Raw genomic sequence first — 25,850 nt, forward strand, 5'->3', positions numbered from 1 at the left:
CTTTTGCATTATTATTGCACTCCAATGGTCAGTTGTTATACAACTACTGTCACTGTCTTCTTCTAAAGGTTCTTTGTTATTAGTCTGGTCACATCCCTCTGGTTCAGCGTTTGGTTTTACTAGCCAATTCGTCAGTGTACCTGTCAATTTTGGTTGATATCTATTATGTTGATTTGCTCTTTTTCTGGTATTCTTTGTGGCCTTCTGTTGTTTACCAAAAGTAAAAATGGTACAGAGCACACCTGAAGTAGATATGTTAGTCAAAGGTTTCTAATGGTGAATGGTGCAAGGGAGAAAAACAACCCTCTCGGTGGGTTGAACACAACATGAACATACAAGTGTGCCCAGAGTCCGTGGACACGTGTGTCCCATGCACACCTACAACAACTGGGTACCAGTCAACGCTTGAGTTTTTAAGTGCAGAAATTGAATATGTGATCCCCAAAACAGGAATCTCAACCTTTTTATGACAACAGTCAATTAAAGTCTATCATGAACACATATTTTAGAAAGATTTAAAAAATTGCACCCACTCTGCTTTAGAAATGACACGAGGGAAGAGTCTTTACTTTTAATTGCTTATGTGGTACATTAAAGTGTACAAATATAAAGTAATATGGTACAAAAATAAATCAAAGAACAAACATATTCCAATTATCATAAGCTCAACGTGTTTCGGGGGAAATCCTCTTCGTCAGGAGCATTCATTCTTCCTTCAGTCATCAATACTCTTCCTATTATGTTAGTATCTGTAAAACACGTTAACATCATATTAGAATCTTTCTCAATGTTTTACCATCAATGTATTGTGATACTCATAGAGGTATAACATCTGTCATGATTAGTATGGTACTAATTTACCTGTGAGGGTCGAGGGCTGTAAGTATATTGGTATTTAACTTATATACCACCCAAGCAAATCCCTTAGGGGAGAATTGGTACCCGGCCAAATCTAAAAACAGCCGTGATCAGAATCTGACATACATGCCAAAACGATAAAAATGTCAAAATCGTAACAGGACTGTAAAGGAGGTCTGAGAATCCAACCTTGTTACGATGTATGCCGCCATAGTCTAACTGACACACTATTTCAAGGCTCTGGTCAGCAAGGAGTGTTTCCTCCCCTTAATCTTCGAGAACCAACTTGGCTCTGAAATGTAATCACAAATAAAGAAAGGTTTTGGTTAGTGCGAGCAGCACTTTGTGTGCAACCAGCTCCGCTTATCTAAAGTTCGCACCAGACCTTGTTATGAAGGAGCTATAAAGTTACCTGCTGGGCGCACGGTCTAGCCCTACTGTTAATTCCGTCTGCAGACATCATGCGCATAACTGCGTGATGGTCGTTTTATCACCAGAAGTCATCGGGCGCGAAAGCTCAGCGATGACTTCATTAGTAAACAAAGAACATTGCGTTCAGTCACTTGTTAACAATGTTCAGTAGACCACATCCAGGGTGTAAGCGCTCACGGATGATCTCATCGTAAACAATGCGCGTAACGTGCAAGCATCTTTAATGCAAGATGTCATACATAGATGTGTTAACTTAAAACTTAAAGTGAGCAGTACTCACTATAATTCATCATTCTTTCTGACTCGCGGAAAGATGTATGGGTGCCTCCTGGGGCCAGATTACAGAAACTTTGCACTGGTGCAAGTACAAATGTAGCACAGTATTAGCACTAGGGCAAAGTGTGCCCTATTTTTGAAAACACGGACATATTAGAAAACGATTGCACCATGACAAGTGCAATTTGGCATGGTAGAGGCATCAGGGCAAGAAAGATACATATTCACTGCATTATTGCAACAGGGCAAAGTTTGCCCTAGTGCAAATACGGAATGGTATTAGCACTATGGCAAACTTTACGCTGGTGAAAAAATGCATCCAAAATGTATCTTTCTTGCACTGAGGCAATTTTTGCATAGGTGCTTATACAATGCCATGGTGCAGTTGTCATGGTGCAATAGTTTTTTAATATGGCCTAGTGTTTTTAAAATAGGGCAAACTTTGCCCTAGTGCTAATACCGTACAACTTTCCACTTGCACTGGTGCACATTTTCTGTAATCTGTCTATGTGGACCAGTCCTTCTGTTGTTTACTAATCAAATGTACTATGCCCTTATGTTTTGCTGTTTGCAAACAGTCACCTTCCTCTTTTTTTTTCGTGTTCTAATATCGTGACAACTGTTGGATAATTTCTTAGGCTGTCAACTACTTGTTAAACATTATTCGGTTTAAGGATGGCAATGAGCTGTTGGAAATCCCCTCCCTCTCAACCTTTTACTTTAGTTTATTCGTCTGCACCTATCACAATTTCCAATATCTTATTTTTAATAGAACCTTCATAGCAAACTGTAATGCTGCCACTGATGCCTGCAGCTCATTGTAGGCCTCATTTGAGTCAGAAGCATCACAACTTTCACTACTTCGCATATTCAAATTCGCTGAGGACGATAATCTCTGTGTATTCACTTGTGGGCATAGTTGGGTATCAGTCGGTTCTAATGTAGTGTCAGTGATGATGGTAGGTTGCGTAGGTTCAGCTACAGCTATGCTAGTTCCACCATTTAGGTTGGCCTGCAGTGACTAACATAGGTCCCAAAGGAAATTCTTATCGTTGGCTGTTAAGCGTGTAGTGTCCAAATCAGTAAGATTGCTTATACCAGTAGGAGGATTCTGATTGCCGCTTTCACTGATTTGCCCACTCATGAATGATCTACTCCCCGCTGGGAAAAAACAAGATGATTTTACCATCTACTTTTTTATTATTTGTAGTCATAATTCGGGCAGGTGATAGATCCAGGCATTAACTTCTGATAATGTGCTAATGTCTATCCAATGTTAGCTGCTGTTTCCTTATGTTTATTTCTAGCTTGTGACACAGTTTGTCGTAGATTGTAGTTATTTGGTTTACCTCTTATTTTACCAGACATTTTCAGTTCTAGAAACACTTGTCTACCTGCTTTGGTTTTAACCCACAATAGTGAATTAGCCGTACTCATTTCAGTCTCTAACAATAAGTGGCGCTTCCTTGAAATGGTCGACGTCATTCCTCTTTACGCAACCACGGACCCCCTGTAGTCTCACTTTCCCGGCTACGCGCACTTCCCATGTTTGTAGTTTGACTTTCACTTACTTCCAGTAAGTGGGGCGTATGGCCTTCTAGGGGTTGTAGTGCTGATGGGTTCAGATGACTTTTTATTCGATTATTAATCTGAATCTGGGGTATTAGAGACACGTTCAGAGTGTCTCTCCCTTTCCTTTCCTTCCAGCCAGCAGCAATCAGCCACCAGCCACTGAGCCCTGAACACCGCGCACTCCTGCGCTCCACATGAGGAGTGTTTAAGTTCTTTACCACGCCCCCAGGCGAGAAGAAATGGAGAAAAGCCGTCAAATGGGTCTGCAACAATATTGCCATGCAGCGCCCGCTTCAGACACCAAACACTCTTGCACTCCCTACGAATGAAGTACTACAAGTTCCAAAATGCAAAGTAAAAACCGGGACAGAATGAGCCAATCAATCTGACATGGAACCAATTGAGTACTCTGCACATGCACAATACTGTGTGAAATTAAGCATGTCGATCTAGAAGTGCTTGTTTACAACACTGTACTCCCACATACTTAAAAATCATCCAATCCAGCTTCCTTACCGCATGCATTTATTATTAAATAAATCCCCTACACACATAACACTGCGAATGCCTTTCTATTCCGAAGTTGACCATAATAAAAAAAAAAAAAAATCTTTCACACAAATTACTAAAATTCCCCTGTCAAAAGGTAATTTATTAATGAACAAAGGCAGACAAGCAGCACTAAGCCAGCAGGAGACAGTGCTGGGAGATGCAATGCTCGGTTTCATTAAGAATCTGCCTGTTGCACTGCTGTCCTTTTAACCTCCCAAATCCAACACCCCCACTGCCTGTCTTTTCCTTTTCCACACCTCCGCAGCAGGAACAATTAGAGAAATAATTACTAAACAAATAGACGCAAGGTTTAAAGTACCCCACAATGTTCTAAACAGTTGTGGAACCTGCCCACGCCTAGCTTACCGCACACAAAATGAGCCACAATAGACTACATGAATACACAACATTAGATTATTTTAGACAAAAAAAGTTCTTTACCACGCCCCCAGGCGAGAAGAAATGGAGAAAGACCGTCAAATGGGTCTGCAACAATATTGCCATGCAGCGCCCGCTTCAGACACCAAACACTCTTGCACTCCGTACGAATGAAGTACTACAAGTTCCAAAATGCAAAGTAAAAACCGGGACAGAATGAGCCAATTTATCTGACATGGAACCAATTGAGTACTCTGCACATGCACAATACTGTGTGAAATTAAGCATGTCAATCTAGAAGTGCTTGTTTACAACACTGTACTCCCACATACTTAAAAATCATCCAATCCAGCTTCCTTACCGCATGCATTTATTATTAAATAAATCCCCTACACACATAACACTGCGAATGCCTTTCTATTCCGAAGTTGACCATAATAAAAAAAAAAAAATCTTTCACACAAATTACTAAAATTCCCCTGTCAAAAGGTAATTTATTAATGATCAAAGGCAGACAAGCAGCACTAAGCCAGCAGGAGACAGTGCTGGGAGATGCAATGCTCGGTTTCATTAAGAATCTGCCTGTTGCACTGCTGTCCTTTTAACCTCCCAAATCCAACACCCCCACTGCCTGTCTTTTCCTTTTCCACACCTCCGCAGCAGGAACAATTAGAGAAATAATTACTAAACAAATAGACGCAAGGTTTAAAGTATCCCACAATGTTCTAAACAGCTGTGGAACCTGCCCACGCCTAGCTTACCGCACACAAAATGAGCCACAATAGACTACATGAATACACAACATTAGATTATTTTAGACAAAAAAAAGGGTCATATTAGTGTGTTGTATCTGTATCAGGCAGAGCTCATGATTATTTTCTCATAGCACATGTCACATGAAACATAGAATTTAATTAATTTTCAAAGGGACTTATACATGTGATAGGCATGATATATGTTTGGTATGCATCCTATACATGTATTTTTCTGCGCATTAGGGAGCCGTTTATGAACAGCCACACGTACTCTGAGACCCACCACCCCCCTTCTCAGCCCCATATATTTCTATTAAATTCTGCACAGGCTCCACTCATATTCTGGAATTGAGCATTTGGAAAATGGAGTAACATATTTCTCAGTGCTTTTGTATTTGTATTTGTTTATTTGTATAGCGCTCCGAGCACAAAGGCATCTGGGTGCATTTCTTACATTACATTATTAACTGCTTTGTTTCCTCCCAAAAATACAGAGGATGTCCAAAATAGTAGATGTAGTTTATGGACACAAATACTTTAATGTTAGGGTGGAGAATTGTGAACAATAAAACAGGCACCAATATGCAAACGTTTTTCTCAGACGTATTTGTCAAATATACAGGTCTATGTTCATTCGTAGGTTCCCATAATTCTATTTTATGTAATGTAAAATAACCAGGAATGATCATTGGTGCTATTTGGTCCACTTTTCCTTCCTCTTAGGAGTATTTTTACAGAATACACTAGGAGTGTACCAGACCTGTCTATTTGTAATAAAATAAAGTATTTACCTTGCTTCTATAACTGAGAATATGAACCATTTTGTTTTGCAAAATGTCCCTTTTTCCGATTACACCCAGTAATCTGTTTCTTCTGCGAATCTCAAGTCAATGTTTAATTCTGCTTCCGGGCCACTGATATTTTGCTAATCACTACGTTTCTAACAGTAGGAGCAACACAAATAACTAACACAAATAGAAAATACCTACGATTTGTAGAACCTGGCTTCGGTGCTTTGGTCACTTACAAAGACTGCCAAAATCCATCCTCCTCACTTAGTCAATCTGCTTCCTCCTTACACCCCCCTGCGCCTTCAGGTAATGCTGACTTTACTAAAGGACACACTCAATGATAATGTTTAATGCTGTGTCTCCAAATACCAGTCCAATCCGAACCTTGCTGAAAGACTCTTTTGCTGCTTTTCTCACTCTTCTTTCAGCCATGAAAAACACACAACACCCCTACATGATATCTTTATTTTTTTCTGGTAATACTGCTAGGATGGATCTAGCAAAAGTGAATGTCATACAATGGGTAAGCTAGTAACGTATATATACCAGGGTTGTCCAGCTCTGGGCCTCGAGGGCCGGATCCATGCCGGGTTTTTGGGATACCCCTCATTAATATTTATAAGATACATTTGCATACAATGACTCTAAATACATGGACATTTTTCCCCATGAATAATAATGAGGGCTATCCTGAAAACCCGTCAGGGTTCCGGTCCTCGAGGCCCGGAGTTGGACAACCCTGGTATACACTGAGGGAGTGACTGATGTCGAAGCCATTCTATCTTCACATCAAGGTCCTGAACCTGCCCAGATCTGCATATATTGTTCAATACTGCACATATTTGAATGTAAGGGTGAACCCTCTGAAAAATTATATGAGCACCAAGCCCAGAATGCATTATATACGTGAATCAAGCACACAACCCATAGATATATCACAAACATATTTTTCAAATGTAAACATCTGTCGTCATTTCTATGCTCTTAGACTTTATACGAAGCAGGCTCCAACCCTGACTCGTGTTATATCTAAGGGTATTTTACCATATGAGTGAACCAGACTATCCACCTAGGAATGACAACCTATCAGAAGGTATTTTGTATGTTTATTCTAGGTTTTGTGAAGTGTAACATTATCCTTTTGACTAAAATATTTTGGAAATGGTTTTTAGAATGTTTTTTAGAAATGCATGGATTACTTATTGATAATCTTCATTACTCCTACTCTTCCTTGTACTAGTATAAGACGGGCCGAGGGGGCTATCAGAGTCATATTGTGTCATATAGATCTATTTCACTTTTAGACTGTCTTTAAGATCATGAGGCGGGTTCTCCTGGGGAGACTGGAGACCTGGGTGGAATGTAATAATATTCTTTCCCCCAGTCAATTGGGGGTCAGACGAGGTCTTGGAGCAACATAGCCAGTCCCTGAACCTTTGCACCGTCCTTGCCAAGGTCAATCGTAACAAATTGTGGTGTGTGGTTAGATCAATGCATTGGTCAGGTGCACTGGTGAATCTTTTGGAGAGACTGCATTCGTCCACGGTGGCTTTTGTATGGAGCTGCGTGCAGGGGCGGTGCATTGCTTTTTTTCAGGTGGAGCAAAGGGTGCATGAAAAGACAGTAGAGAGATCCCAAATACCGCTCAAGGCGGCGTCCTACCTTGTTTTGGGAAACAAGGCTAATCAATACATAGAAAGGTAGGACACTGTTTTTTTGTCAACAGCTGTTCACTCATCACAAATTACATATGTTTAGTACAAATTGTCAATTTTAATATAGTCTTATAACAATCAAGAACATAATACATATAAAAAACATCAACAGACACTCTAAAAAGGTACATATATGTAACAGGGCACACAACATAAAACAATTTCCAAAATATAGAGATATCGATCATACCAATCTATGTGCAAACCTATGCTGTAATTCCTTATCAAAATAGGGGTTGTGATCCTGATGGATCACTCACAGTTTTTCTCCCTCAGTCTAATATTCAATTTAGATTGGGACAATTCCTAGATGGAATATTCAATACTATCATGCAATTTAGTATTATTTCTAAATTGAGAACTCAACATGTTTCAGTCCTCCTAATTATTGTAGGGACTTTCTTCAGGAGTGGTCAGGGCAATAGTATTTAGAGTAAGGACAGTTGGTCTGGAATCTTCTAGTCTTTAAGAATTATTCAGTGGAAGAGCATTAGCTGTTGACAAAACCATAAAAAAGAATCAGTAATATCCATTGTATTCTTTGGGCACAGATGAATGTGTCAAGAAGAGTTCAGGATCAATAAAGTTACCTGGACTTCCTCGTGTAGGTGCTCTTTTGTTTATCAGTAGAAAAGGTCCACAGCTGTTGGACGTTTTTTCTTAATAAAAGGGAAGGTATTCCACTTTAACCTGTAACACGTAGGGATATGTTTACAAGAGAGTCTTGAGATCAGTCTTTCATATTTTGAGTTGAGCCAGACAGATTCCTTTAGTCAGGCGTTGGCAGGCTGTAAAAATTCTATATGTAGCGTTCTGTTTAAGGTGATTTTGATAGTCCGTACAGTTCATAAGCATTTCTACATTGTTGTGAATAGCACTCACACTAGTAAGCGAAAATGTGGCTTACCTTGTGTGCAGTCTGATATTATGACGCTCGGTCAGATTAATTTGCGGGTTGGCATCTGTGCACAGCTTATCAATTGCGTGGCGTTATGTCATTGCATGTTGGAATATGCAGGAAACCAGTAAATATCCCGGTTCGGTTGGTCCAAACTGCTGTTGAGAAAAAGCAAACACGCAGTTTGAATGGGGCTTGTATTTATTGCAAAAATCGGCTTGTATTCTTAGTTGACTCTCTGAGTGCGGGCTGAGACAGTTGTTATGCTAGTGCCATCTCTAATACTCTGCTAAGAACGTTTTTTTATGATAAGTGAATGATCGTATTATTACCTATGTAAAAAGAGGTAGTTGCTGCGCTTCCATGCAAGTTGTGTCTTTATTAAACCGTCTGTTTACCTGTTGGTTCCCTATATTGCGTAGGAAGTGTTCTTATTATGGCGCCTCATCTGGTTTCTTCTTCTTGTTAATCCGCTCTGATCCGAGTCTTTTGAGGTAAGTTTGAATCAATAGATTATACTTTCAGCCATTCTATAGATTCATTAAGACCTTTTTTGTCACTTTGAGTTAGGTAAAGTAATCTCTGTTCTTTTTCTAGAAGTATTTTGCTCTTAATATCATGATCCCTGTCTTGGATCATTAATAATATTGTCCAGCGAAAATCTTCGAAACTGTGTTTTGCTTCATTGAAGTGTTTCACTAGCGGTGCATTGGGGACTTTGTTTTTAAGGCAGCTTTTGTGTTCCAACATTCTTACTTTTGCTTTTCTATTGGTTTTTCCTATGTAGTGCTTGTTACATGGACAAGTTATCATGTATACAACATAGTCTGAGTTGCAGTTCGTCATTTGTTTCTGTTGCTATGGTGTGGGAAGCCCAATGTCAATTTCCTTAGTTTTTTGAGTTAACACATTGCACAATTGCTGCACGGGTAGTGTCCGACTATTGATTTTAATCCCCATGTTGCCGTTAAACTATTTATTTTTGCTGGTTTTTCTTTAAGTTTGCTACTGCTAACTCTGTTGCCTATTGTGGTGGACTTTTTTATAGGCAAACATGGGAGACAGAATTTCAGCGTTCCCGCTTTCAAAGATTTTCCATTGCTTCTTTATGATGTGACTGATCTTTAAACTTAGGTTAGAAAAAGTGTTGACACATACTAAGCGATCTGTTATTGGTTGTTTAATCATGTCCTCAAGGAGGGCATCCCTGTTATTGCTGGATGCTCTTTTAGCAGATTTTTGACTAGTTTTTTTGGGTATCCTCTATGTTTCAATTTAGCAGTTAGATTTTTTACTTCTGCTTCAAATGCTGGTTTTTGGCTGCTGGTCCTTTTTAATCGCAAAAACTGTCCATATGGGAGATTATTTCTGAGGTGTTTTACGTGGTGACTGTCGTAGTGTAACAGGGAATTCCTCTCTGTTTTTTTGTGGTAAGGTTTTACTAGTAAATGGCCGTTTTCGTGAAACATGGTTAAATCGAGAAAGTCTAGAGAGCTTTTGAATATTGATGGTGAACTGCAGATGTCGATTACAATTGTTAAGCCAAATTAGAAACTCTTCTGCTTTTTCTATGGTTCCTGTCCATACCATCAGAACATCATCAAAATATCTGGCCCATGATTGAATGTGTTCTTCAAATGGAAAAGTCATGTATATGAACTGTTTTTCAAAAAATTCGACAAATAGGTTCGCCAAACTCAGAGCCATGGTGGCTCCCATGGCCGTGCCTTCAATTTGTTGAAAAAATGTTCCTTTGAACTCAAAGTAATTGCATCTAAGGGCTACTTCAATGCACCAACGGATGAAGGAACTGGGTACTGGGTCGTCATCTGATCTATTGAGGAGAATTTCACTAATAGTTTCTAGAGTAGCTTGCTGGGGAATATTAGTGTAGAGAGAAACTATATCTAAACCGATTAGGTATGAGTTTTCTGAATTGTATGGTAGGTTCTCATATCTTTTCATTACATCTTTTGTGTCTTTTAAAAAAGATTTCATTTCTACCAAATATCCTTTGAGGTATTGATCCGCATAATTAGAACGGGGTTCCAAGATAGAATTAATCCCTGAGACGATTGGTCTCCCTGGTGGTTTCGTCAAAGTCTTGTGAATTTTAGGTAGACAATAGAATTTGGGTATTGTAGGTTCCAGGTTATTAAGGAAGCACCACTCTTGTTTACTAATCCAACTTCTTTCTAATGCCTTTGTGGTTTTTGTTTCAGTTAGGTTTTGTAGATCTTTGGTCGGGTCACTAGTCAGTCTTTTGTAGTGGTTTTCATTTCCCAGTTGTTTACAGCATTCTTCAATATAATCTCTCTTATCTAGCATAACAATTGCTCCGCCTTTGTCTGCTCTCTTGATAATAATGTTCTCATTAATAGCTAATGATTCCATGGCTTTTCTTTCCTCAGTTGTCAAATTGTGATACATTGGTAAGTTTTGTTTTTCTAACTTTATGACTTCTGCCAGAACTCTTTTTTCAAAAAGTATTGATTCCGGTGAATAGGTATAAGTAGGTGGGCAAAAAGTAGAAGGATTTTTAGACCTGAATGGTTGATAGTAGTTGAGTCTCTAATCGTATCTACCTGGAGCAAAGGGTGCGCCAGGGTTGTGTTCCCCCTCTCTGCATTTTGGTTTGTGCATGAATGGGCTTTATACCCATTTACTTATTTCTACTTGGCCTGATTGATGATTCTTCTTTATTCATGGATTCACTGGATCTAAATGCTTAGTAGCAGGGGCAAGTGCCCTCCAAAATTCCAGGCGATGTTTAGCAAAGGGGTCTTGATTCCCAGAGGCTCTAGTTTTGATGATCTGGGGGTCAGATTTCCTTCAAACGTTTGTGCGGAAGCCCATGTTGTCAATCAGACAGCTAGGTTTAAACAGGTTTTAATGGGGTGGCAAGAGCCATGGGTATGTTTAAGGTCGAGCTGGCACTCAAGGTTTATAATGGGAAAGCTATTTCTGTGGCCAGGTATGGCATGGAGTTGTGGAGATACAGCAAGGTTGAATCCATCCAAGTAGTGGAGAACACTTTCCGGAAATAAGTACTGGGGCTTCCTCGCTCTGCCCCTAATTTTGCAGTACATCAGGAATTGGGCTGCAGGTTGATTAGTGATTCCATAGCTGTCCAGTCTGCCAACCATTGGCTTTGAGTCTGGGGAAACAGCAAAGCCGGTTTAACACAGGACATAATTAAACATTTGGTTCCCATGGACCCTTATCTGAAGATTCCCTGGCTTAGGTATATAATAGCAGATTTGTCAGAAGAAGACATGGCTCAATATTTTTTCCTGAGCAATATTATGCCGTGCATTGTTTTAAGAGCTATAAATGTAAGGGTGTTTCAGTGCATTCTGGATAATGGGAGTCTTCTGAGATCCAGAGGCCCGCTAACAGGAAACATGTGATTATTGCAAGCCCAGGTATGCTTTTGGGCCCAGAATCCCTCTCAGCGTGTTGTTATCACCAGGCCACGCTTTAATTGTAGCCATCTAAGTGCAGTGGTGGCAGCCTGGTCGAATGGCAAGGAAAATCTATTGTGTATTTTTTGTGATGCGCCCAGGGAAGTCTTGGCCCACTTCCTACTGTTTTGACCACCTTAGTCCTTAAAAACCTCCTCTGCAGGGGCATGGGTTTCTCCAGTATGAACCGGCACTGTGCAACCTGTTATGGGTGGACTCGGTTTGCGTGGGTTGGGGTCTATTATCATTTTTAAAGAATGCCCTAACTTTGAGGAAACTTTTAACGAAAATTGTTTGAACTGCAGGCTCTTGTATTTTAAATATGTTGCATGGTTTTTATAATGGGAGGAATGCTGTTTATTTTATGTATTGTGTGATATGTAATAATGCAATTCATTGTTGTTGTTTTCATGGGAAATTTAGTTGTCTTCCCTAAGTCGATAAGATTAGGCACACTTAACATTCAGATAAGCCAAGATACTGGCTTCATCTTTGGGTGAGGGATGCATGCTCCAACACTGGATCAAATCTTTCCTGCAGAAATTGGGACAGAGCCCCCACACTACATTCCAGAGGAGGGCCCCATGTCCTCTACACCATGTGACAAAGGAGGCCCAACGGGAGACAAGCCTAGAAGGGTGGTGAAAATTCTGAATGGAAAAGAGGAAGCCCTTCTCTCAAGACCCAGCCACCTCAAGCCTTTCTTTTCAATGGGATAGGGAGTTTTTACCACAGTAGAATTTGTCAAAGTAGAGTTCATCAAATTGTTTTTGTTGGATTTTGCCCCAAATATATGTGGTAAGTGGGTTTTGGAGAATTATTAATGTGGTGAGAGTTAAGGGGGTTAGGGGCTGCAGAAGGACTCCCCCGCATATATTTGTGGAAAAATCTTCCAGTAAAGAATACAAAATTCAACAAAATCTACTACGATGAAAAAGATTTGACTAGATCACATTGAAACCTTTTTAATATCCAAGCCCCAAAAGCAAATTGTTGGTCAGTGGGAAGCCACCCAGGCACAACAGCAGAGACACAGGACATTGGAAAAGACTGTCACAGAGCATCTGCACCACCCTGATAGGAAGAAGATTGACCTCTGTTCAATCCTCAAGAGAACAGATAATTCTGTTCAACGAGTTGGCTTCATTCCTCCTTCGTGGTTGGTAAATGCTGGGGCTGAGGATATCGTCTGTCCAGCTGAAAATCATGCAACCTTAAAATTCTGTCTTGAAGAAAGAAAGTGACCATCTCACTGCCTCCAATGTATGCAGCTTGATGAGTGACCTCTTTCCCACTGATCTTTTTCCTGGTTAAAAACGTTCCCTCAACCTCTGGCAATAGTGTCTCTGGTGAAAATCTCCAGCAGGTGGGTCCAGCGGAAGCCCAAGTAGAAGAGCCTTGAACTGAAAATTAGCTTTTCCAACTAGGAACCTCAGAAAATCCAGTGAGGACGGATACATGGGGATGTGAAGATAGGTGTTGAGGACACCCAGCAAGGCAAATCAATTCCCTTTTCAAATGAGTGTAAAACATCTGCTGCAAGTCTTCCATCTTGTAGGTACTCTTCTGAACCAATTGATTGACCCTCCTCAAGTTGCTGACCAGGTGCAACCTTCCTAATGACTTGGGTAACAAAAGTAAGATTAACTAGCAGTCCAGTCCTCTTTCCTCAAAGAAAAATCTCCACATTAGCTCCTTTCACACACAGATATGGGAATTTCATGCTGGAATCCTTTCATGGAGTGGTGAGAATTGTCCCAGTCATTTTCAATGCTGATGTAATTTATTTCTTGTACTCTGGCAAACCACATGCAGGACCATGGGTCTCAAAAGCTGGTTTCCCATAGCATAGATATTACTGAAACAATCTTTTGCCAACCTGAGGGAGATTGGCATACTAAGGAAGGTTGATTTTTGTACTTCTTTCGATTCATGGTTTCTTTTGAGGCTGAGGGACCCCTGTGACTGCCTTCGAAGATTGGACAGCCCCCACCCGACCTAGCTCTGTAACATGAATCAGAGAGAGTCATCATCTGTCTGGCTCATCCTAACTGAGATTTCACCTTTCAAGGGCAACCTGCATTTTATGCCTGTTAAAGGGCAGGATCTATTTTCAAGTCTTCACCAAACAACTTTGAATCCTGAAAGTAGAGAAGTGGAGATGTAAGGCCAATATGTATCTGTATTATCAGTCTTCCAAACCTGACTACAAACATGTCCCCTCACTGAAATCGCGGTCCCCATGGTCAGAGATGCTTCCCTAACTTGTCCTAGGCCAGGGCATACCTTTGGAAGGCATGTGCATGGCTACAATCAAGTATGAACTACAGGCACTCTACTCCATTCAATCATTAAGGGCCTGAAATCTAATAACAGAGATTTGGAAGTACTTAGCAGTATATGAGGATTAAGTCCCAGTACACAAAACCAGGTGCATAGAATTATTTTCCCAAGTTTATCAACTTTTCATTTAGTAGTTATTTCTTCAGAGGCCAAACATGATCTGCCTGATAAACTTCCCAGCACAAATCCATGTCAATGTGCACCAATAAATAACCATCCTGCAGCAGTGGGCTCATCTTTTTCTTGACCCTGGGGGCAGTCAGTCTTTCTGGGTCTTCCTAATCTCTCGGGTTCTTCTTCCAATTGCAAGCATCACAGGAATACTCTTCCTGGGCCAATCTTCATATTGTTGGAAAGGGTGTTCTTCCGTTTTGTCACAAGTGTCGAGCACATGAATATCATGCCGTTGGTGACCCTTATTAGAACTCTATGAACTTCCTTCTGATCTGATCCAGGAGCTTCCCTCTGGGGTTACCATATCTTCAAAGGAAGAGGGTTAGAGGGTAGAGGAGGAAGACCTATTCTGCTATAGATCTTTTCATCCTTCCCAGCCACCTTGCTTAGCTTTTAGATCCTACTTGGAATTAATCAACTTGTGTTTGTTAGGAGGCAATTTGTCAGTGTCAGAGGAGGCAATGAAGGAAGGAGAGTGATGTGTCTTCTTTTCTTCTTGTTTCTCCATGATCAGCTTGTTCCAGAACTGACAAGAACTCCCCACTGATAACTCTGAGGGTTAGGGCTTGCTGGAGAGCAAAAGTCGACTGGGAAGTATTCTTTTAATACCTTCCTCTCTTTTTCTTTTTTATTGGATCGGTTAGCCATTCAAATCACTGCTTAGTCTCCTGCACCCCTGACCGGTACTGGTAGCTCTTCCCAAGCCCACCTCTTGCGAGAGGGTAGAGTTGGACATCTTGTAAACAAGGGAAAGTGTTTTATGTGCCTGCTTTCTTGTAGCTTCATGCACGCACCATGATGTGATCTGCCCCCTCGCTTCGGGTCTGTGATTTATTTGTATTAATGAATACAATTATGGGGGTAATTCCATTAATTCCATCTCTGAATGGGAAATCTGGTGATCAGATTCCTCTTTTATGAACTCCAAGCTAAATGCATAGTGTGTATCTGTGCCCTGTTGCATCAGTATCCTTATATACAGTGCATGCTGTACTAGTTACATAGAACAAGTTCAGAGGTCAAGGTGGCCCCTTGACAGCTGCATGAAAGCCACGTCCTGCAGAACAGGGCCTGCATTTAAGGTATGCACTCCCTTTTTTCAAAAACGACAGAAGAGTATGGTGGCCAGTATCTCTTAGAGTTATTCAAGCCACATCAAATTGATATCACACATGTGTCAGCCCTGTGGACAAGGTTGAGCTGTGGAAAGCGTATGTGTATTGTCTCCAGGCAGGCTGTGCCTGGTCAATGCTGCCAGGAATGTAGCCGGGAGGATGGCCTCTCTTTGTTTCTTTGTCAGGGCAAGTAATCCCTTCCCAGAGAAATGGTGACTCCACAGGAATCTGGCTTGGAATCAGGAATCAAAGGGCACACCCATTCACAAAGGGCTTGGCCTCACACCAGGGTGCTACATACCTAAAGGCCTCTGATTCTATTGAGAAGGGAAAGGGTGGGCTTAGTGTAAACAGTTGGAAGAAGGTTACATCATCTTGCTTCTCTCTGCCCACTCCACTTCTGACAGCACAAAGCACTTTGGGTGTGATGTCAGAAGTCAAAGTCAACTAAAGCAGGCCCCCAAAGAAGGCTAGTCTTAGTCCAATAACTGGGGGCGTTTGTCTTTAAAGAAGGGGGCTTCCCACCCCTTTTTGAAATCATCTCTGAACTACAACCCTTGTAGAAGATGTTGTTTGCTCCTGTTGGGAGAGCAATCCTTTCTGGAGTCCTCCAGTTGTGAGGTGTTCCAAGGAAGAGGCAGGTGTTATCCCCTAACCATCCCCAAGGAGTATGGGGGTGACCTACTGATAAAACAAGACCTGCATCTCTCCCAGCCACACTGTGCCCAAGACCTCACTGTGTTTCAGGGCTTCTGAGAGGTGGGTGCTAACCTCTGTGGTTTGGGAGCCTGAGAAAACTAGAGTCATTGTGTGCCTGTGACCATTGAGCAGGGCTCACAGTTCCTGAGAGCGAAGCCAGCCAGGATCCCAGCCACTTGATTGTCAAATTGCTGCAAGCCATGATTCAAGCATGCTTGAACCGGATCGAACTACCAGAACCCTCAATGGCTGCCTTTGGCACTCATTTCATTTCAAACCACAGGCCGACCATTTGAACAAGATCACTGCCGCACTGTGCTAGCGGAAGCACTTCACTGCCTTTACTCGAAAAGATAAGTGCTGCTTCATCTGCACTGCTCAAACTGCAGTTCACACTGCCAGACCTGCATCAAACCACCTACGCATCCTGCCATGAACCCGTCAGCTGTCGAACCTTGAATGTCGAACCAAACCTGGTGACCTCTTTCACCCCATCGCTCAAGTCACTTTTAAACGCAACCTTTTTCCAATTCGATCCATCTTTGACTCCTGCTCACTACTGTATGACAGCGACTGCTGCACCTCAAACTGACTCAAACTACTGAACAGCACTCAGAAGTCTCGTTCACTGTTTTCAAACTGCCAAAACATTGGAAAAGGTACTATTGGCTAACTGCCCGAATGGACCTTTTTTGTTTTTATAGACAGGCTAGGTCACCTTCTTTCCATTTTAGAACTTGAAGAACATATCCTTTTTAACATTATAGTATATATTGCCTTGCCCCCTGTCTTATTAACAAGAGTGCTGCATCTGTTCTATCTTTGCATATCCTGTGTTCCTTCTGCAGGGGTATTTTGCTCTTGCTGGTTATTATTGTATATGGTGTGTTTGATTAAGGTATATATTTCTATAGGTTTCCACTGAGCCACATTCACACCCCTTGTGAGAGTACACATTACCACAAAAGGCGAAGGAAGTATATCTCTTAACTGTGCCTGTTTTACCTTCATGATTGTGTTGGTTCTTGCCATGTAGAACTGTGAGGGCTGAGAGACACATCATCCTCTACTCATCCTTGTACTCCTGCAGGCCCACATCCTGTCTTCTATAAGCACGCCTCACAGCAAGCTCCCACCCATCCCTCACTGGCTGCATACTAGCTCACCGGGTGATTACTGGTTGATGTGGGGAAAAGCACCTCGTCTTCGCTGCTTCTCCTGACCACAGCAGCAAGTCACTGTCCAGCACAGCCTGTTCATGATGGGAGTTGGAGTCTCCCTTGATTCTTTACAGACCCGGCCCAGATTGGGACCGTGCAGTATACTCACCTTCCACGGGAGATTTTACACCACTCTTGTTTCCCTGCAGTAAGGGTACCTCTAATCTGACAGACCAGCCCAGGGGTCCCATTTAAGGATTCCCAAAAGCTGGATGCAGGGAGAGTTAGGTTAGGGGCTGAAAATCGAGAATTTCAATGGTAAAGGCTTTTGGGAGGGTGGGATTCCTTCATAAAGCAAGTAATGTGCTGAGAACGAGAGACGTGTTCATTGAACATTGAACTTTTTTTTTTAAAAGCCAGTTTATAATGTTAGTAAATGTAGATAGTGTCCTTACTCATAATAACTGCATACATAGCCACTCCCCCAGCAATCCCCCCCCATCTGGCCGCAAAGCTGTCAGCAAACGACTGGACTGGCTCAGGCAGATGTGCACCTGAGAAAATGATGTTCAACTTTGTTTAAAGAGACATTGGGCCTCATCACGAGTTTGGCAGTAATGTGGTGGTAATACCATGTAAACGTGGAATTACAGCCTAAAACGTTTACTGTTATCGCCACTTGGCGGTAGTGTAGTATAAGTGTAAGTCCACATTCTTGTAGTCCATAGGACTCAATGGTGATTTTTGGCAGATTCACTGCTGGTGGTGCTGCCAGGCTGTAAATCTGGCAGTTTTTTGGAGGAAACGTGGAGGATTTACCTGCAGGAACAACCTGGAGGTGAATCTGCCTCTTTTCCTTTGAAAATCAGTGAATTTACCATACAGCAATATCGCCAGCGGTAAATCTGGCAAAATCTATAATTTGGCGGTGAGGAAAAACAGTTGTAATTCTGCTACTGCCAATAAAAGTGGCGGCAACGGAATTACCGCCACTTTTTTCCTGCATAGCAAACCTCGTAATGAGGCCCTTTGGAGTGAGACAGAGAGAGACAAAGAGAGACAAAAAGAGAAAGAGCAGAGCGTAAGAGCGAGAGAGAGTGCCAGTTTGACATGTGGTGTGGCGGGTGAAGGCAGTATTACGTATATTCCATTAATTGCACTTGGATATGATAATAATTGGGGCCTATGTGTTCTTTTCATCTGTGTTTTTAAATAGCTCAAACATAGCTGCTTTCTGATCGATTGAATATTACAAATGTGCCTGAAATCGATATGTGACAAAGAAGTAACATTGTTACAACTGATATCACTCCCACCTGTGCTGACCAGCAATACGACAGGCACAGGGCCTTACATGTAGGGCTGGGTCCATCAACATGGGTCCATCAACTCACGTTATAACGGAATTCACAAATATGTAAATATTCTCCAATTGATACATTTTACGTAACTGTGAGTGTGCATCCTGAAAACCACATTGATTTAACCAATTAGTGGATTGACGACAGACATTTTATTTTTGCAATACTTTCCAAAGAAATGTGAATTTGAAAAGGTTATGATCTTTAATTGATCAAAAATCCTTTAGCGGCATTCTAAGGAAAGAACAATCAATTTCCCATCAGTCCTGCTCTTGTCAGGGCTCTCTCTGAGACCGCTCTGATCTCCAGCTTCACCTGTGCTTTAATATCGATGTCTATGCCATTATTGCAGGGGTGCACTCAACATTTACCTGGCACATGGGGGCACAGAGAAAGCGATGACGTCTCCGGCCGTGCAGTACTCACTTTCAATGCACAGCGATGTTCTGACATGTGTGCAGAGACTGACTTAGTTGGGGGAATGGGGGTGGTCTCGAGAGAGAGATAGACCATTTTTGTAGCACATTTTCCAAACTGAAAATTGTTTTGATACTTCAATCAAGCCCAACATCTCGGTAGCGTTTTATTTTATTTTTTTAAATACATTAATTTTCGAAGTATAAATAAAAGATGATGCCCTACCAGTAGTCAAATATGTTGATAGCATGGTCCACACATATACCCGCTGTGAGTATTTAACCCACAGTTCTATATTTCCAGCTTTCCAGAGAAAGGTTTTCGAGACAGTAGTTAAAAGGTGACCATAAAGAGTCAAAGAGATTTAAGAAGGAATAAGGAACATAGAGAACGCAACCCCACAGCAGCCTGTAATGTCCCCCATACAAGCCTGCAAATGATGTTCTTAAAATATATGGCAGTCTTCAATATCTGTATACAAGCTTGTACATCATGTTCTTATTACAGTCCAGTTGTGACATCACAACTGACCTGTAATAAGAACATGACATCACAACTGCTCTGTAATCGGTTACTACTCTTCATTTGTGATGTCACAATGCCTCCTGTCTGTGCCAGCAGAGAGAATGTCAGCTGTCACTGCAGCACTTACTTGAAGCCATGAAAAGCTTTTTAAATGCTCTGCGCGTGGAGTAGTTTTGTGTGATACATTGCAGCTATTAATTGACATATAACTGTTTATGTTAGGATGTTTCATTTGTGCACGGCTGGAGTTAAACTAATGTGATCAAGAATCTGCATGTCATTACTTTTTGTAAAGTACAAATGAAAGTTGGTTCCCATACATTTAATTAAACAGCTTGAACGATTATTCTGCAACACAGTAGGAGCTTCATTTTTTCCAATTTGAAGATCTCTTACATTATCATTAAGCAAGATACAAGGTATTAAAAGGAACAATAGTGTGCGGACCTGTAGTATAAGGAATACAATACCCCCCACCATAAATCAAACGGATATTACAAGTCATCTTGTCGTTCCGAGACATTATAAAGGAACTCAGCCTTTGGCCTCATTCCTATGTTTGGTCACAAAACTCCTGTGTGACTTGCAATATCTTTAAATGTTATGGGGGTGCATTATCCCATACATGACTGGCTTGGTCTGATATCCCTAAAGATCTGCAATACAAACATCCTTATCATTACTGCACTATAATAAGTTATTACATTTCAGTTGTGATATTGCATAGCCTGCTCCTTAAGCCAACACAGTTCAAAATTCCAGCTGCCACTGCAGCACTTAATTAAAGCTGACTGTCTTGTAAAATAGCTTTGTGTGACACATTACAGGCCAAAAACTGGAGTAACAGGGGATACCAGGAATATCCAAATACTGTGACCTGGCCTGGATAGAACATACACAAAATTAACATAAAAGGTCAGAGTAGTAAAGTGTTCAGGTGGCCACTGTTGGTGTAGTAACAAAACCTACATACTCATACTAAATTCTGAGTACACAAAACAACCGTGAAGCACATGCGTCTATCATGATATAACAACTCTGTGAGGTGAAACGATTAAATTCAACCCAGTGGACACTCAAACAATTAAATGTTTATTATTTATTAACATTTATTAAATAAATCACTATAAAAAGTCATATTTTAGTAAAAAACATACAACAACATTAGTATCAGCAATATTTCATGTAGATCAATCCCTCCAATTCATTATCAGACTGATCTGATACAAAATTCCCATCCATAAATCACATCCAACCACACTACAACCATACCACATACATACACAAGTCATTCAGAAAATCATTCACAATCCATACAATGATAAAACAATTTATCCTCAGTAAAACTCAAACAATCTAAAACATCATTATACAATATCTAATCCATTGTTAGTATAAACCATACATTTAACACCTAAGAGCCTATTCCATGTTATTATGAACTTTACTGGCTCGGGTGAATTTGACTTCTAATCTTGCTCACAAATAACAAAACATTACAGGCCTTCATTGATATGGAAGTCTTTGTGGTAGTATATGTATTGTGTTCACAGCTGGAGTTCAACACTTGGGAGAAAGAATCTATCTGCCAGTTATTTCCTCAACCAAGTTTCATAGTAGCAAAAATCAAGGTGGCAAAGCTTCACAGTAGCAAAATTCAAGGTGGCAAAGAATCCCATTAGCAAAATCCAAAGGGACCAAGTCCCAGAATTCAAGGTGACCAAGTCTCCTGCTGGGAGGAATGACTGTCCCAGTTCCTATATTATTTCCAAAGAATAGGGCCAAACAATCACCCTTATCACTGCAGGAGGCTTTTTGGGTAAAGTGGATCACCCATGTATCCTTGTATGTAATGGAACAGTATCCCCATTATTTCCCAAAACGTTAGCCAGTGTGTTTTGGCAGTTTTTCTACGACTGTTGATACTTGTGATTCTTCAACCAATTACCAATTACGGGCGACCTCAACCTCGGCTTCCAAGACACTAAAGATGGTAAAGCCCTAGACATCGCTAACACGATAACGTAATTAGGCTTAACTCATCACATATTTGAACCCACCCACATAAAAGGTAGGACTCTTGATTGGTTGGCAGACCTTAACTGTAATATCAACGTACTATCTAACACACCTTGTGTCTGGTCAGAGCACCATCTGATCTCATTCTCATTCGCTATTAAATATGATAACCAGCGTCTGAAGCAGACCCTCTCTCCTCCGATATGTACAAGGAACAACAGGGACATAACACTAGAGAAACGACTTCCTCTCATTCCAACCATACTCAACAATCCTACAGAATCACATGCAGACCCCACTCTGTTAGTGGACATTTATAACCAAACCCTCCTTAAGGCCATCAATACTATCACCCCACTTAAACTGTTTTTGTATTTGTATTTGTATTTAGTGTATTTATATTGCGCACCTGGCCCAGGGGCATCTGGGTGCATTTCTTACAAGGTTACAGATAGCATTAGCAAATTACAGTTCTTGGGTGTGCATAAAGGTACATATATTACTTACATTAGAGCAGGTTAAGGGCTTAAAAAGGATGGTTAACAGTGGGTAACACGTTATCCATTGTAATTAGGAAATAGGACACATTTGCCTTAAGTATATACAGAGGATATCAGCATGTAAAGTATTTGCACAGAGTATGTTGCAAGAATATGACAAAGATCTAAATGTATACGATTGAGGATGCTAGGTCCTGCTCAGTGAGCCATAGCTTGGCTTTGTTCTTACATGTAAGGTAAGAGAGTTCAGATCTGAGTGTGTTGGGGAGTGTATTCCATAGTTTGGAAGCAAGGACTGGGAAGCTAGACTCCCCAGCTTTTTGTAGTTTAAATCTGGGTATGGCAAGTGAATGGACTTGGGCAGATCTGAGTGGTCTGGTGGCCGTGTGTGCGGTGAAACGGTTGGCCAAATAATCAGGTGTGTGGTTGGCTAGGCACTTATGAGTAAGTACGAGAGTTTTGTGTGATAGTCTAAGTGCAACCGGGAGCCAGTGAAGACTCCGTCTTGTGTCGGAGATATGAGATTTTCTAGGGATATTGAGGGCTGCTCTGATAGCATTATTCTGGGTTACTCGTAGTTTATTAATGTCTTAAGACTAGTTCCCAAATAGAGGGCATTTCAATGGTCAATTTTAGCCATGATGAGCGTTCTTGAAAGGATAATGCAATTAGAGGCAGTGAGGAAAGTTCTGCAAGCTGTCAAGAGTTTGCATGTGTATGCTGATGCTGAGACCCCCGCATCGACTTGTCTCGTCAGAGAGAGGGTAGAACACAAATGGAAGCCAAGTGTTTTAGTGTCATTAGACCCCTTAATAGTATTACCACCAATGCTAAATGCTTTAAAGATGGGGTCCAGTTTGTTAAGTCTAAGGTGGGAGCCTAAAATAAGTAACTCAGTCTTGTCATTGTTTAAACATAGTCCGTGAAGTGCCATCCAAGCCAGAATGACTGAATAAATGATGTCAAGAGCTTTAGAGTCAGTTTCATAGTCTCCAGTGATGGGGATGAGTATCTGAGTGTCATCCGCATAGTTAGTGTAGGTGACACCCAGATAGTTGAGAATATCAAATAGTGGTTTTGTAAACACTTTATACAATGTGGGTGAAACACAGGACCGTTGCGGGACCCCACACGTGACTGGTGATGGAACAGCAGAGGCAGAAGGGGAGAAGACACACATGGTTCTGTTTGCCACAAAGGATCTCATCCAAGAGGTAGCTTCGTTTGAGAAGTGGGCAGCAGTTTTTAGGTGATGGCAGATCGTTGGATGGTTGACCAGGTCGAAAGCTGCTGAGAGGTCAAGTAGGAGTAATAAGGCTAGCTTGCCCTTGTCTTTAAGGTCCTCAATTTGCGTTTTAAGGTCAATGAGAGCAGTCTCTGTTCCATGTCTGGGGTGGAAGCCTGATTGCCGGAGACCAAGGAGTTAATTGTATTTGAGGTAGTCCTGGATTTGTAAATAAGCCGCTCTGTCTAAAATGTTCAGAAGAAAAGACACTGTGGTGATGGGTCTGTAGTTCGAGGGGTTACTTGGATCAATGGTAGGTTTTTTAATGAGAGGGATGACCCAAATACCTTTAAGGTTATCTGGGACAGTACCTGATTTGAATGAGGCATTAATGAATGTGGTAATGAACGGGGCTTGGTCATGGGCAGCTTCCTTGATGACTGGTGCAGGGCAGGAGTCGTCTTGACAGTTAGACGGTTTGAGCTTTTTAATGATAGAACCTGAATGGTTTTCAATGTAGTTATTTTATCGAGAAGTGATTTTTGGATATTAGTACACCATCGTGTGTCTGTGGTGCACTTGTCGATAGGGGTAATAGGAGATTCAAGTTCTTTGCGAATCTTGAAGAGCTCTTTAGTTTTGGATTCTGCCTGCAGGATGCGTTTGTTGTAAATGTCCTTTTTTGCTGTGAGTATTCCTTCCTTGTAGTTGGTAGAAGCGGTGATCAGCATACTTTTATTGGTGTCTGTTTGATGACTTCTCCAGTGTGACTCTGCATTTCTTTTGGATTTGCGTAAGCCTCTCAGCTGTGGTGTAAACCACGATTTGAGGTGGGCGCGTGGTTTCGATTTTCACCGTTTTAAAGGAGCTATGAAATGTTATGCTTTTAGGATCGTTTGGTTGTAAACAGCAATTAATGCTGTTTGTTCAGAACAGGATACTGCGGCCTTGTTCAGAAGGGGAAGGATCAGAGGTAGTAGATTCTCCTTAGTGATATGCTTCTTATTGTGGGTCTGGATGGAGGGTGCAATACTGGATTTAGGATTTGGAGGTATCGCTTTGACTGGAAAGGGTATCTTATGATGATCGGAACAGATGCAAGGTGTGACAGACGTCAGGTTAATACAGCAGTTCATATCAATAAGCCAATCAAGGGTTCTCCCGTTGATGTGTGTAGGCCCATGAATGTGGTGGTTGAATCCTAAGTCAACCAGAGCGCTGGCGAGGTCAAGGGCTTTAAGGTAATTTGGGTCTTGGTAACCAAGACTGAAGTCACCAAGAAGTAACATTTTGGAGTTGGGCTTAGTGTTGACAGTGAGGAGAGTAAATATGTCTTCAGTAAAGGAGGAGATAGGCCCTGGTGGTCAATAGATAAGATGCACTGTGGCAGTTTGATTGTGAGATAAAGGTAATTTTACCGATAATAGCTCAGCGGAAGGAAACTGGTTGTTAGGGATGTGTCTGAGTTCTAGGGAATTTTTAAAGATGACGGCGACACCTCCACCTTTAGTCTGGTTAGTCTCGCTATCATATCTAATGAACGCATGATTGTCAGGTATTGCTAAAGCCAATGATGGACCGGATGCTGCATGTAGCCATGTCTTTGTAATGGCTAAGAAGTCAAGGTCCTCTGTTACAAAGAATTTGTTGATGTCCAGCACGTGAGCTGGGATCGATCTAGCATTGACAATGGCCCCTTTAATCATAGTATCTTTTGCCATGGGTGAGTAGTTGGGGTGGATGGTAGGAGTGATTTTTGGAGTGGAGGTGAAGTTATCTATTCCGTTGGGTATTGTTGTAGGTGAGGGGGTTTTATTTTCAGGTAGAGGGGAAAGTTGGCTTTTTTTGCTGCATCTGGAACCTAATCTCAGGTTACTAAGGTTGAGTGTGCATGGTTGATTGGGCGTGGGTTTGCGCGCAAAGTGTTTGGAGCCATAGGGCTAGTGAGTTCAGATATGGATTAATACAAGGCGTAATGTACTTCGGCTGGAAGCTATGCAGAGTAGAGGTATACGATGTTGTAAGGGCACAACTCAGTGAGGAAGGCTGAGTGCAACCAGGGCTGTCGTGCATATTTAGGATGAGGTAGTGCGTGTGTGCTGAGTGCAGAAATGAGGAGTGCGTGCTAATGTTTATAGTGAGTTTTGTAATTGAGGATGTAATCAGGAGAAGTACAAAGTATATTTAGTGGAACCAATACATATTGAAAATAAGCTGTCACGTGATTAAAGCATACAACATCAACAGGTAGAGCAAATTGATAGATATAAAGTAAAGGTAGTTTTGGTGCAACCTACATTTGGGCTAACAAAACTGGGTTTACTGGCACCAGGAGGGAGTTAGGAAGTTAACAAGCATGGTGTAAGATGCAAGAGGTTGTTTATCATAAGGTACGTTAGCTTATTCTGTATACAAAATTAATCTGGGTAACAAGCAGGTAGGCAGTGACTTAATACGGTGAGCAGACATAGATTTAGGCACACATGAGACTATTCAAAGTGATGAATATAGCAATTGCTAGTAGTGGGACACAGGCATGATGTAAATTATCTAGAAATTACCACATATAATGCCTTAACTACTCAGCTAAGCTATCTTGTGCATGCTAATTAACAGGTGAA

The 25,850-nt window shown here is 41.3% G+C and overlaps 1 long non-coding RNA gene across 3 annotated transcripts in view; it reads right to left on the reverse strand.

Annotated features, from left to right (window-relative positions):
- Positions 1-557: 557 nt before the first annotated feature.
- Positions 558-25,850, reverse strand: part of LOC138473216 (uncharacterized) — a 241,053-nt gene continuing 215,760 nt past the window's right edge. For 2 of the 3 annotated variants that reach the window (XR_011268740.1, XR_011268741.1), the window contains one exon: positions 558-749. This is a non-coding gene — a long non-coding RNA (uncharacterized lncRNA). Of the gene's footprint in view, positions 750-8,236; positions 8,379-25,850 lie in introns of those variants that run through there. The other variant, XR_011268739.1, reaches the window with a different exon arrangement.

This window comes from Ambystoma mexicanum, chromosome 8 (genome assembly GCF_040938575.1).
Source record: "Ambystoma mexicanum isolate Mex_15411 chromosome 8, UKY_AmexF1_1, whole genome shotgun sequence".
Taxonomy (NCBI): Eukaryota; Metazoa; Chordata; class Amphibia; order Caudata; family Ambystomatidae; genus Ambystoma; species Ambystoma mexicanum.